This window comes from Priapulus caudatus, unplaced genomic scaffold (genome assembly GCF_000485595.1).
Source record: "Priapulus caudatus unplaced genomic scaffold, Priapulus_caudatus-5.0.1 Scaffold460, whole genome shotgun sequence".
In the NCBI taxonomy this organism is placed as follows: domain Eukaryota; kingdom Metazoa; phylum Priapulida; class Priapulimorpha; order Priapulimorphida; family Priapulidae; genus Priapulus; species Priapulus caudatus.
In genome coordinates this window covers 28,385-41,558 of record NW_014577521.1, presented here as the reverse complement: position 1 = coordinate 41,558, position 13,174 = coordinate 28,385, and the positions used below count along the sequence as shown (strand labels likewise).

The 13,174-nt window shown below is 52.5% G+C and overlaps 1 long non-coding RNA gene across 1 annotated transcript; it reads right to left on the bottom strand.

Annotated features, from left to right (window-relative positions):
• Window positions 1–5,106: 5,106 nt before the first annotated feature.
• Window positions 5,107–12,668, bottom strand: LOC106810660. Its single transcript, XR_001394047.1, has 3 exons — window positions 12,593–12,668; window positions 12,360–12,488; window positions 5,107–5,121 (listed from the first exon to the last, which is right to left on the bottom strand). It is a non-coding gene; the product is annotated as an uncharacterized LOC106810660 (long non-coding RNA).
• Window positions 12,669–13,174: the final 506 nt, after the last annotated feature.

The window sequence follows — 13,174 nt, the reverse complement described above, 5'->3', positions numbered from 1 at the left end:
AGCAGGGCATTTCTCCTTCACCATTACATGGCGTCTGTTACAGTATATGCATTCCGCCTCCCGGGGTCCACTTGGTCGCTGTCCCTTTTGTTTCTGTTTTTGACGATCAGGTTTGTGTGACGCCTCATGTCGGTGTGACACCTTATGCACTTCTGTAGTGTTACCTATGGTTTTCATGTACTGCCGGGTTGCCTCGCTGGCTTCTGCGATTTCAATCACTCTGTTTAAATCCGGGTTGCCTTCATCCAGCATTTTCTGTTGCGCATCCTTATCCAGAATGCCACAGATTATCCGATTTCTCAAAGCTAATTGTTCAGCATTCATGTTGCGGTGTGTCCAAGTGATGACTTTTTGTTTTGTCCTGAGGTCGGACAGCCACATGTCTACAGACGCCTCCTTACGTTGGTCACGTGCGGAGAACAAATAATGTGCTACTGCCTCGTTGGTCTGACCAATGCAATAGGAGTCCAGTTACGAGATTATATCCTGTACTGTATCACCTGGTACTCCGCCTAAACCATTGTAGATGCGCAATGTGAAATAGAATCCCGATCTAAACTATTTAACAACTCTGTACGCTGTACTCGCTGTGGCTGGTGCTCTAACTGGGATGCAATGGAATAGTTCTCCCACATCTGCTTGTGCAATTCCCAATTCACCTTTTTGTCATCACCGGTGACGTCTACCGGACCTGGTGCCTTAATATTTGGCCTATAATAATGTTGCACCTCCTGTACATGTTGGGCGGGAACATCCCCTGCTTGTGCCTGTGGGGCAAGGTCATCCCTTTCGGCCCTCGGTACATCATCTTCATGGTCTCCCATACTGGATCCCTGTGGTGCACTACCTAAATGTCACCTCAACAAGATGTGTATGCCGGTATGTGTACAACATACATGCATCTACACTACTACTGTACTTGTGTATGCAAATATCGCGAGGGTGTACTGTCATACAGCATTTATCGCACTGAACTTTCCGTATATGTGCCTCTAACCAGTAGGTACATATGCCATTTGTGTACCATCATACTACGAAACATAGGCCATTTAAAGTAAGCCTTTAACACATCGTAATAATCAATACATGAGCACTTAACACATCATACCACGCGAACACGTTGCTCTACACAGTAGTACTGTACATAATTGTAATGCACATGCATGTGAATGTAGATGAAACGTCATGACGCGCATAGAGTTCATTGATTCCTGGTATTGTATCCGGCACCGTAGGAACTTGGTACGTACTGTAGACTCTTACAGACTACATTCTTACTCTTATAGTCCCTGTCCACCTTGATCCCACGACGAATTGCTGGGCTGCATGGTCGAACTGGGCGCCCACACACACGATAACGTAGATAGACCTGTATCACTCCGTCAGTCTCAGCTGTACACCCACAGGGTATGCTATGAATAGCATGCACGTTGGTCTGCAAGTCTGTCAGTATTGCGGCTTCCAGTTCTTATCGAATCCGCTTCGTCACGGCTAGGTGTTTTCAACGCCAGCCCGCATTCGGACAGGGCACGCCGCATAACATGCTCACGGCGCAGTTCCCGGGTAGTTGGTGGCGCTGACACTTAACTTGGCGATGTTGGTTGTCAGACACGATTGTCCTCTAATGAAAAAGTAGGAGTGTCACCGACTGTACTCACTGTTGATAGTCTGTTACCGCTCGCAGCACGCTGCCACCATGTAGCACGCCAGTATGAACATAACTCAGAGTGAAAGATAACACACATAGTTTATTCGTCCACTTCTTATTCTGCCATCTTCCAACTCCTGCGATCACACCACGTGACCCTTCACACGTACAGGGCGGAAACACACAGAACAAGACTATACGCGTTGTGATACAGCCTCCAAAGCTGTCTCACTCAGCCTGTTCCTCATGTAGCCATTCCCATTAAAAAAAAACTTTTTAATCGGGGCGGAAATAATTTAAACGTGGCGCAACGATTGAAACAGGGGGGGGGGGAAGTTTTCCCAAACAGGGCGGGCGCGCCTGGTTTGCGCAACGTAGGGAGAAGCCTGAACCCTTCTTAGACTTCTTCAGCTCAGCCGTCTATTGACTGATAGTGATTAGAAATTGATTCTATTAAAGGAATAATAGGTCCATTGATTCAGCAATGTTGACGAATGCTAGAGTAACTGGCACCTTGTGTAGTTAATAAGTACATTACCTTATAGCCAAACGCGTATTAGTTTGTCCAACATCACTGCTGGTTACTAAGAAATGTCTAATTGAAATCCGCAGTTCAAGAAATCAGTTGTACAGTTTCAAACCGCTGCCGGCAAAGCGGGTGTGATACAGATTTATAGTGCACCGGACATTTTCGCACGCATGCTCGGCCGTACGCAATGCTATCATCAGTGATTTCGTAAACACGCACGGTTGTGATAAGGAACTTTTTGTCAGGGCTGTCCATGTGCGTACGTGATTAGTACGTGTGTTTTACTCCATTTCCATGTTTAGTCCTTGGCCGTGGTTACACCGCTGACACCTCCATTTCATCTGGCGTCCAAAACATACGGGCCGCACAAATGTTTACGTCATCGGCGACTTATCGCTTGACTCCTGGATGACATTTATGGCACGTAAATGCATATCAACAACCGATTTCAAGTCTTGCTTGTAATGTAACCAGCAGTGATATTGGACAAACTAATACGCGTTAGGCTATAAGGTTACGTACTTATTAACTACACAATGTGCCAGTTACTCTAGCATTCGTCAACATTGCATAATCAACGGGCCAGCAGGCAGGAGTGGGAGTTGCTCCGTTGTTGTGTGTGCGTGCCGTTGTAGCGCCGTATTTAACAGCGTACAAATAGAGTGGTTGTGTAAATTACAGTGGTAAGCCGAAGCCATAGAGAAGAGAAAGCCAGTTATACCATGGTGAGAGGTTTAATGTTGGTTTGCCAAAATACAAAGCTGTGGTCGCGGTCGTGCCTGCAGTTCCCTGGTTGGGGAGCGAATTCTCCCGATTTTCCTTGTGCTCCGCCTTATATACGCGGGCACGACCGCGAACCACGCATGCGCCACGCATGCGCCGTTCACATTCCCGAGCTCTTGGGCTCGAGTTAATCATATTATTGACCTCCTCGGAGGATTCTCTGCCACTTCAAAGGCGTCCGCTAATCCCATTACCGGGCCCCTTCGAGGATCCTCTCGTACCTCAAAGACACCCGCTAACTGTATTACCGGACTCCTCCGAGGATTCGCTATCGTTTACTATGGCGCCGGCTAATTGGCCAAGTGCCTTCCTAAGTGCCTTCTACGTGCCTTCTAAGTACCTCCTAAGTGCCTTCTCGCCCGGCTCCCGCTGGGGGCCACGACACGTACCCGCCTATCGATGACCTCCACCGTGTCGGAATGCCGGCTCGATAGCAGCATGGCCGACACGGCAGCATCACGGCGTACTCGCGCGACCCGCGGCCGTAGCAGTGATACGTTACTGTGGCTAAGTGCGGCGCTCATAGCTGTAACCTAATTACAGCGCCCCGAGATAGAGGCGCTCGCCACTATAGCCCAATTACAGCGTGCCGGCCATAGCACTCGTGGAGGTAACCTAATTATGGAACGCCGGCCATGCACAGATATAGTGTAGATATAGACATACATACAGATACACACCGATCGGTTTCTAGTGCTACTTGTCTTTAACTCGATTATCCTCTAAGTGCCGCTATCGCTAGATACACGTAGATACACAACTATTGACTCTACCCTGCTACACAGATACACACAGTTATACGTAGATATACGTGGCCATTGATTGTACCCTGCTACATTTCTCCCCCCACTAAACCGATGTACACACTGTGAACATCGACTGCCAGCCTCCCGGCTGGCCTTACGCATAATGGTATTTTATTCTATTGTATTTTATTTTATTGATTATTTTTTCCTTTGTTTTGTTTATTTTATAGCCGAATTAGCCCCATTATAGCAGGATACAATGTGACACTACACCGGATACACTGAATGCAATAACTACTGTCATTACAATGTTAGCCTACATAATACAATATTATACAATACAATCAATATAGTGTCATGGAATACAATGAATACAATACAACGAATACCGTGTTATAGAATACAATGAATACAATACAACAAATACAGTGTTATGCTCTAGAATCAGGAGACTAGCAATAGAATAGTGTTATCGGGTTATCGATGTGGAATGGACGACGTGCCGAGGACCTATGCGGTCAGCTTCTCCGCACCGTCTTCCTCCTGACATCCGTTGGGGGCGGGCGGTTGGCCCGCCAGGGCTCGATCATGGCGTCCATGCCTGATCGTTCGCCGTCCGGCGGATGCGTGCCGGTGTAGGTGGTGGATCGGGGTCGCCTCCCACGCCGACATTGACCTCGTAACCCGCTGAGTCGGCGGTGACCGGTCCAGCGAAGGGATCGAAGTAGTCCCGGTACACGATGGTGGGCCATGGGGCGACCCCGTCCTCGAGCTCGACGTCAAACTGGAGTTAGCTGTCGGCTTCTTCGCTGACCTCGAGGCCGCTCGTCGTCGGTCGGCGGCGGTGCCCGACCCGACGGAGGAACGACGTACTCCCGGGTCGAGGTGACGAGCCAAGGCCGTCCGGATCGCCGATGTCAAGTTCGAGCTGCAGGCGCTCATCGGTGACAGACCCGACGAAGGAGCCAGCGTAGTGCCCCTCCGGGAGTGGGGGCGGCCGATTACTATCCCATGAGTTCGGCGGAGAGTATCGACGGCGGAAGCCCGGCTCGGTGTAGGGTTGGCGGCGGCGCCGCCGTGCCGATGAACCGGGCGTGCGGCGGTGGGGCGGTGTGCATCTGTTGTCCCCGCTTTGCGACGCAGGCGGCGCAGGGGCAGATGGCGCTGTCGTAGCAGGCCCGAGCGTAGGCCGCACCGACAGAACAGGCGATGCAGGCGCAGGCAGCCCCCGCGCAGGCGTAGGCGCGGCAACCTCCTCGCAGGCGGCGCAGGCACGGGCGGCCTCCGTGCAGGCGATGCACGTGCAGGTGGCTGCGGCGCACACGGCGCACGCACAGGCGGCGTGTGTCAGCGGCGGGAGCCAGGCGGCTGCTGGTGGCGAGGTTGTCGCCCACGTCGTAGCCATTAGCGTGGTCCTGACAATGTCAAGTGTAAGACATAACACGTGGCACAGGGTTATAGTCGGACAGTAAATACTAGTGACTGCCGGCTATGGCACGAGACTGGTTTAGCGTGCGGTCGCGGATTTTCCGCGGAATACACAGAAATCAATGCGTCGCCTTAAATGGCTAACGACTAACTACACTACTTGTGCTAGCGGCAGATGCTGCACGTCGTCGGAGGCGTAAAACCACTTTTATGCCGGTATTAGCTAAATACTGGGCCACTTATCGGAGTAGTAAGGTACAAGTCACCGATGTCTGGTGCGCGGAAGGGCGGCTACACAGCGCGGGGCGCGGGGATTGGGCAAGGAACGGGTTTCGCATGGAGCGGGTCGCGGATCGGGCCCGCAGTGAGATAGTGCCGTGTAGTATGGGAGTGAGTGGGGAGGCGCACAGCCACAGTCATCGGGGTGGGGAAGTGGAGGAAGTATCGGACACTGCCTGTGCTATATTGACATTGGGAGGGGATCGTACAGTACCGAGGTGGGTAGTGGGGTGTTGGTAACAGAGGATGGGCCTGGTAACCATCGACGTGGGGCTGGAGGGTGGGCGTTTCAGGGGCGAATGTACCCATTCGCGCTGAGGCTCGATGATTGTGAGCGGCATCGCGGCAAATAGTGAGCGGGGTCGTTGAATGGTAGGGGAGGGAGAGGCACTTTCGATCCATGTACGGCTGGGCGGGGGGGGGTATGCGATTGGTGGGATTTGGTTGAGGTCGAGGTTCAGGGGTGCGCGGCGGCGGCATCGACAACAATAGCAGTATGTGACGGTGACTGCAACGGTGAGCAGAAGAGATGTGAGGCCGATATAGATCACAGAATGATGCGTGCGCGCGTGATATCTGAGCTGCCAATCCTGCCATACGGCGAGGCAAATAGATGGCAAGCGTCTGGTGGTTTTGACAGCAGCAACTAAATCAGCGTATGCGACGTCAAGGTCAGCGTGCACATATGAGCTAGGGGTTCAAGTTCCGGTGGGATTAAGTCGTCTGAGTCGGCAGTCGACTGGCGTTTCGCATCGTACATGTCCGACGCATATTTAGGGCAGTGCGATGAAACAGGCGGTCGAGCGGGGGTATTTCGATTTGCACGTCGACAGCAGTTTCGTGATGGAAATATGATGCAGTGTGAAATGCTTGGACTCGGCTTTACAGCCAGACTGTAGGTGTAACTGTCTTTTGTTGTTGAACAAGGAACTCTTTATCGTCACTTGTGCCGCTGGGTGTGACTGGACACGAGATTGCTAATCGTAATGGTTGGGTGTAGATATGGCCAGCTACCATCGACCAGGTAGGTGGCGGCGGCGTCGGCCGTGCGTAAAACGTAACCGCGCTCGTACATAATGTGGATATAAGTGCGGCATCATTTAGAATATGCGCGACAGGGCACGTAATCGCTGTCGAGATTGGTAAATGGGAGATCTGACATCGCAGAACCCCTGATGGCCGCGTAAGCATGCGCGTACAGTGGATCGTCAGGTTGCACGTAGTGGTATGGTCGAGTGAAACTCCAAGAAAACTGAGAAATTTGGAAGTAATGCCCGCAGTGGAGTTACAAGAAACACTGGTGGGTGTCAGAATTTGGTACACTTGAAACGTTCATTGGTTATATGTCAAGGGTAGGAATGCGATACGTGTAATCCCATGTCCACGGGACCAATAGCCTGTATGAGGTTATAATAGTAAAATAAGTCTGCATGGGGGCTGTGTGCATAGATAACGGAGGGGGCAGCGAGCTTTCGATAGTAGTAAAACTTCCACGTAACTGGTGGGGGGGGGGGGTAAGTAGCGTAGAGGGCAAGCGGCCCGTCAGCAAAACGAGATGGCGTGTATCGTAAGTGTCAAGTGTGGTTGGACGTTGTCGAACGCTACTGTCAGACTGAAAGGGATAACTGGAGGTGTGTGATCGCAATGAACTCCCGTTGCCACCGATGCCTGGAAGGCCGTGATGTTTAAACATGAGTGTGCGCACACTTGAGGTTAGTTCACAAGCATGAGAGATCACAGTCGACAACGCCTCCGATATCATTTCGGTCTGGATGCGAGTATAATTTACGACGGTTAAGATTCGTCGTCACGGTTAAAATTCGTTCCTTGTTCGTACCCATGCAGATAATTGCCATTGCAGTTGCTCACTGTCGTCGTCAGTAGCTGTGCCAATAGGAATTTTGCGATTTTAACCAATACCACTACGAATAGCGCGCTTCTCTCTGGATTATGTAGCGAGTGAAAGTCCGTTTAAGCGGCAGATTAAGTGATCGCAGACGGTTGGCGAAACCACGCCATGGCGCTGCACGAGGGATCTGACATCCCGTTTAAGGCCCCGAAGTAGTGGTCGTCAGGGGATGGGATGGGGAGCGTGGGGCTGTCGCGTTGTAATCTATACATCCTAACGCCATCCTTGTGCAACGAGTCCAGATAAGTGCAAATGGAAGTGAAATTGAGGGTAAATCCTATGCCCAGGTACTTTTGGTGACCGGAGATGTGACCTCTCGAATAAAAACTACTCCCATCGTGGGTCTCCGGACGTCAGTAGCCTTGCGAGGCTGATATCAGGCCGAAGCTACTACGAGCAGGGCGACCTCTGACAACAGGAACATCGTCCTGAAACAGAGAAGCGACGCATCTATAAGCGTCGTGCGCGACATCGCTGTTTAACAGAACTGCTATTGTGCGCGGCTATAACGCGCGAGTGGCAACAAGTCGTCCGCATCCCAGCTATCAGTGCTTGGCGTGTTAGCCACACTGCTGGATGGTTGTCGTCGTGTGGGGCGACGAAGGGGCGCCGGTGTCAACCAGCGTCGCGTGACGCATTGGTTGTCGGGCTGGGCCTTCCCGACCGTAAGCACGGTTCGAGGCGCATCCATGCGGAGAATGGGTATGCGGTCGAAGGTTGCTCACATGAACGTCGCGAGTACGTGTTTGGCCTTGCGCCTTAATGCGAAATCGCAGTGGACAGAGTTTCTCGACCCGTATAGTAGGGCCGCCATTGTGAAGCGAACTTCGGCGTCTGGTTAGCCGACAACGTGGGTTATAGATAGACAGGGTCGCCTATGTCAAAGGATTGAACCTTTGCGCGCCTGTCGTAAGGCGTTTATTACGTGCACGTGCGACTGTAGTGTTATGCTGCATCGTAACAAATGCTCGGTGCAGACGTTCAGTAGCGTGAGTTACCGGGTCGTCAGCGTACGACAAGCGTCGGGCCGCAGTAACGTGTCAAGCGGTAGCTGTGCGTCTCTACCATACGTGAGAAAGAAGGGGGTGAATTGTGATGACTCGTTGATGGATGTACGATATGCAAATAAGACTGAGTTGATCTTTGTATCCCAGTCTGTATGATCCCGATTAATATAGCACGCGAGCATGTTAGCAAGCGTGCGGTGAAAGCGTTCGCATTGTCCATTTGATTCGGGTGGTAGGGGAGACCTTGATGTGGTGATTCCGAGCAATGTGGTCAATCGTGTCATGAGCTCGTTGATGAATTCGCCTCCATTATCGGTTAAGATAGATCGAGGGCATGAGTGCCGAGGGATGAAATCATCGACAATGATGCGTGCTACCGTAGCAGCGCTTTTATCTGGCATCGGAAATGCTTCAGGCCATGAGGTGTAGAGATCCAAAAATGTGAGCATATAACGATTGCCTGCATTTGAGCAGGGGTGTGGACCTGTAACATCAATGGCGACCACATCTCCTGAGTGCCTGGGCGCCGGTGCATGGTGGCGGGGGGCGCGGACTCGCTGTAGTTTTTGACAGTTACATACGACACATGATTTAATGTAATGTAAGCGTCAGCGAAGAGTGCGGGGCCAAAAATACGCGCTGGGAAGTTTGCTATAGACTTTCTTAAAACCGAGATGTCCACCGTACGCATGATCGTGGAACAAGGGGAGCACCGTAGGTACAAGAATGCGGGGATGACTAATTGGGGCGCCGCGTCAGCATCCTGCGCGCGGACGGCACATGAAAAAGCAAGTCGTCGACAAGAAGATAGCTTTCAACGAGCTTAGCCTCGCGTATGGAACTTTCGTTGGGGTTGGTGATGTGCGAATGATCTGGCTAAGGAGTGAATCAGCCTGTTGCAAGACAGCGAGCTCAGCGTCAGTAGCGGGGAGGTGGGAGGGGCGTCAGGGTAGGATGGGGTTGCTGATTAGGTGAGGAGGGTGTTGATGAAGCTGAATGGGACCTACTCGACTGTGCGTTTGTGAGCCCCAGCGTCGGGCGTAGGCAGTACCACCTGGTGTATGGGTTGTGAGGCCATAACGCCAAGCGGTGATGAGGTAGTGGGGGTGATTGATGAGTCATGCGGTGACATGGGCGTAGACGCCTCGGAGGCAAAGAGAAAGCGCATCCGCTTGGACATTGTCTTACCCGACGTGTATTCCAGTCGGCATGAGGGAAAACCAGAGACGTACAGGGCCCACCGCTGGAGTTTGCGTGCGTAGGGCCTTAGCTTCTAACAGATACTTAAGTGGTTTGTGATCACTAAGAATTACAAAGTCGGCACCAACGAGGTAGTGCCGAAATTTGCGTAACGCATATACCAGCGCGAAACATTCTCGCTCTATTGTAGGCCAGCGTTGTTCCGTCTCAGACAACTGTTTGCTGAGATAATACACTGGGTGTTCTCGCTCGTGCTCATCCATTTGCGTAAGAACTGCTCCGACGGCGTAGCCGGAAGCGTCGCAATAGAGGCGGTACGGTCGACTTCCATCAGGCAGTGCCAAGATGGGCGCTTCAGTGAGGCGCTTACGAAGAGACTGGAACGCAGTCTGTGCCTCGTGTGACCACACAAAGGGTTGGTCTTTATGGGTGAGAATCGTTAATGGTTGGGCAATATCGGCATAGCCCTTAATAAACTTGCGATAGTAGTTGGCGAACCCCAAGAATTGGCGAACAGCAGTTGGCGTGGTTGGGGGGGCCCAATTTTGCACCGCAGAGATCTTCTCCGGGTCGGGTCGCACACAACCCGGGGTTATGATGTGACCCAGGTAGTTGATGGACTTCTGTAAAAACGTACACTTACTGGGTCGCATCTTGAGGTTAGCCGCGTCAAATCTGGCAAAAACCTCGGCTAAGTCGGACATGTGGGTGTCAAAATCCGGGGAATAAATACAGACATCGTCAATATAAGCCAGTGCGCATCTGTGGCGGAGTCCTTGCAGGACGTAATCGAGGACACGCTGAAAATGGGAGGGTGCGTTTTTCGGGCCATAAGGCGTTCGTAAATATTCATAACTTCCAGAGGGCGTTACAAAGCAGCTCTTCGGAACGTCCTTCGCTGCTAGTGGGATCTGATGGTAGCCACTTTTGAGGTCAAGAGTAGTGAACAAGATTCCTACAAGATGCAGCTTATCGCCGGTGACCGAAAGAAGCATGGCATCTGTTGCGCGGACGGCGGTGAAACTAGCAGCCGCCCGTACGTGTTGGGGTAAGTGAAGCCATGCGGCAAAGTCGATAAGCGTACAATCGCTACCAGTGTCAATGAGAGCCGTAAGTGAGAGTGAGCCGACTGTAATACCGCACATCGGCGCTGAAGATGTAGCGTTAGGCGGCGATCCGCATGCTGCAGATTCATGCATGCCTATAAGTTGTGAGGGTAGGGCGGTGCGATTGCGTCGCGGGGTCGCCTCCGAAAATCCTCTAAGCGGCGGCGAAGAGGGCAGTCACGCGCGTAGTGACCTAGTTGTCCGCACTCATAACAACGAGTGTCGCGCGGAGCTTGGGTAGATTGCCTCGTTGGAGATTGAAATGGTGCGCGTTGGCGCGAAGCAGGTGGTAAGTAAGCCTGATTACGAACAGGTGGACGCTGATCGCGTCGTGTGAGGGGAGGTCGCCATTGGCGCGATTGCTGCGGGCCATCTCTGGGCGCGGGTGTCTGTGAACGTTGGCGTGTCATGTCTCGGGATGACTCATTCATCGAGGGCGACTGAACCGGTGGCACGGCTTGCTTAATCAGTGTACGCAAGCCGCGCACCTCTCTAAGCAGATTAACATCCATAGGCTCTGTCGTGTCATAAGGGTCAGCGAATGCGTCGCTACGATTTTGTCGTCGTGTCACAAGAGACGACTCTAGTACGTGTTCGTCGGCCGCAAGGTCGATGGCGGCAGTCAACGTCGTAGGGTTGCGATGAAGCAACAGTCGCTGGGTATGGACCGACCTTAGTCCATCCAGAAAAATGTCGACGAGGCGGCTCTGCGTCTCAGGCGTTGAAAGCCGGTCGACCGGAATCGCGCGCAGTGCGAGAGTCAACAATCTGTCACCATATGGGCGAATATGTTCGCCGTTACTCTGTTGAAAATTCTTAAGCGCATTCTGCGCGTCTACTTCTCGCAGCGGATCACGGAAGCGTTTTGTCAGCTGTTCGGTGATCTGTTCCCAAGTCATTGTAGACTGCTCAAGCAGAAGGCGGCGAGAAAATTCGGCAGCATGACCTCCAAGCGTGGACAGGCCAAATACGCGTAACGACGAAGCGTCGAGACCCAATTCTAACTGTCTCCAATTCAAAGCGCTGAGCCAGTCGTCGAACGTTATCGACAGTGGCGCGTTATCGCCAGTAAATCGCGGAACCGAAGTCCGAGCTTCAGCCACACGTAGGCCGTGTTGAAATGTAGCAGCCGCCGCTTCAACGGTTGGGCGTAACGATTCGCTAAATACGTGTGCCAGATCGGCTATGTCGTATTGAGCGGGTGGCGGCGGCGGATCCATTCTGAAAGCGGGGGTGGAGCTGTCCTTGGCAGACACAAGCGGGGTTGAAGCTGTCCCCGACAGACACAAGCGGGGTTAAGCTGTCCCCGACAGACACAGTCATGCACGCGCACACGTCCACACACGCGTTACGGGTAGCAGGTACACACCCTGGCACGCACACGCGCACACACGCGTTGCAGGCGTATACACACACGCACACGCACGCACACACGGGCGTACACGCACACCCATGCACACACACGCACACTCACGTACACACGGGCGTACACTCAATACTCATACATAACGAATGGCGGCAATTCTCAAGCTGCGAAGCCGTCTAGGCATGCGCGAAGGTGAGCGATAACTAATGCACGCTGCGCGGAGACCGCAACACTCACACGCGAAGCGCGCAAGTCAGTAATCTACGATAGTAATGAATTACAATCTTCAACACTGCGAGTAGCAACGTAGTCATAGTGGAACGGAAAGCTAAACCGGCAAAAGATTAGTTTTACTCACCTAGCCGACGATACGGCGCTTGAAACAGGATCGTCAGTCTCGAGCGGCAGACAGAAGTCAGTGTCGGCACTGTGATCGTATAGGAAGCACCGTGGAAGTGACCGCAACCTGGAACATGAGCGACGCTCACTGCACCAAAATATGTAGCGCCGTATTTAACAGCGTACAAATAGAGTGGTTGTGTAAATTACAGTGTTAAGCCGAAGCCATAGAGAAGAGAAAGCCAGTTATACCATGGTGAGAGGTTTAATGTTGGTTTGCCAAAATACAAAGCTGTGGTCGCGGTCGTGCCTGCAGTGCCCTGGTTGGGGAGCGAATTCCCCCGATTTTCCTTGTGCTCCACCTTATATACGCGGGCACGACCGCGAACCACGCATGCGCCACGCATGCGCCGTTCACATTCCCGAGCTCTTGGGCTCGAGTTAATCATATTATTGACCTCCTCGGAGGATTCTCTGCCACTTCAAAGGCGTCCGCTAATCCCATTACCGGGCCCCTTCGAGGATCCTCTCGGACCTCAAAGACACCCGCTAACTGTATTACCGGACTCTTCCGAGGATTCGCTATCGTTTACTATGGCGCCGGCTAATTGGCCAAGTGCCTTCTTAAGTGCCTTCTACGTGCCTTCTAAGTACCTCCTAAGTGCCTTCTCGCCCGGCTCCCGCTGGGGGCCACGACACGTACCCGCCTATCCGATGGCTTCCACCGTGTCGGAATGCCGGCTCGATAGCAGCATGCCGACACGGCAGCATCACGGCGTACTCGCGCGACCCGCGGCCGTAGCAGTAATACGTTACTGCGGCTAAGTGCGGCGC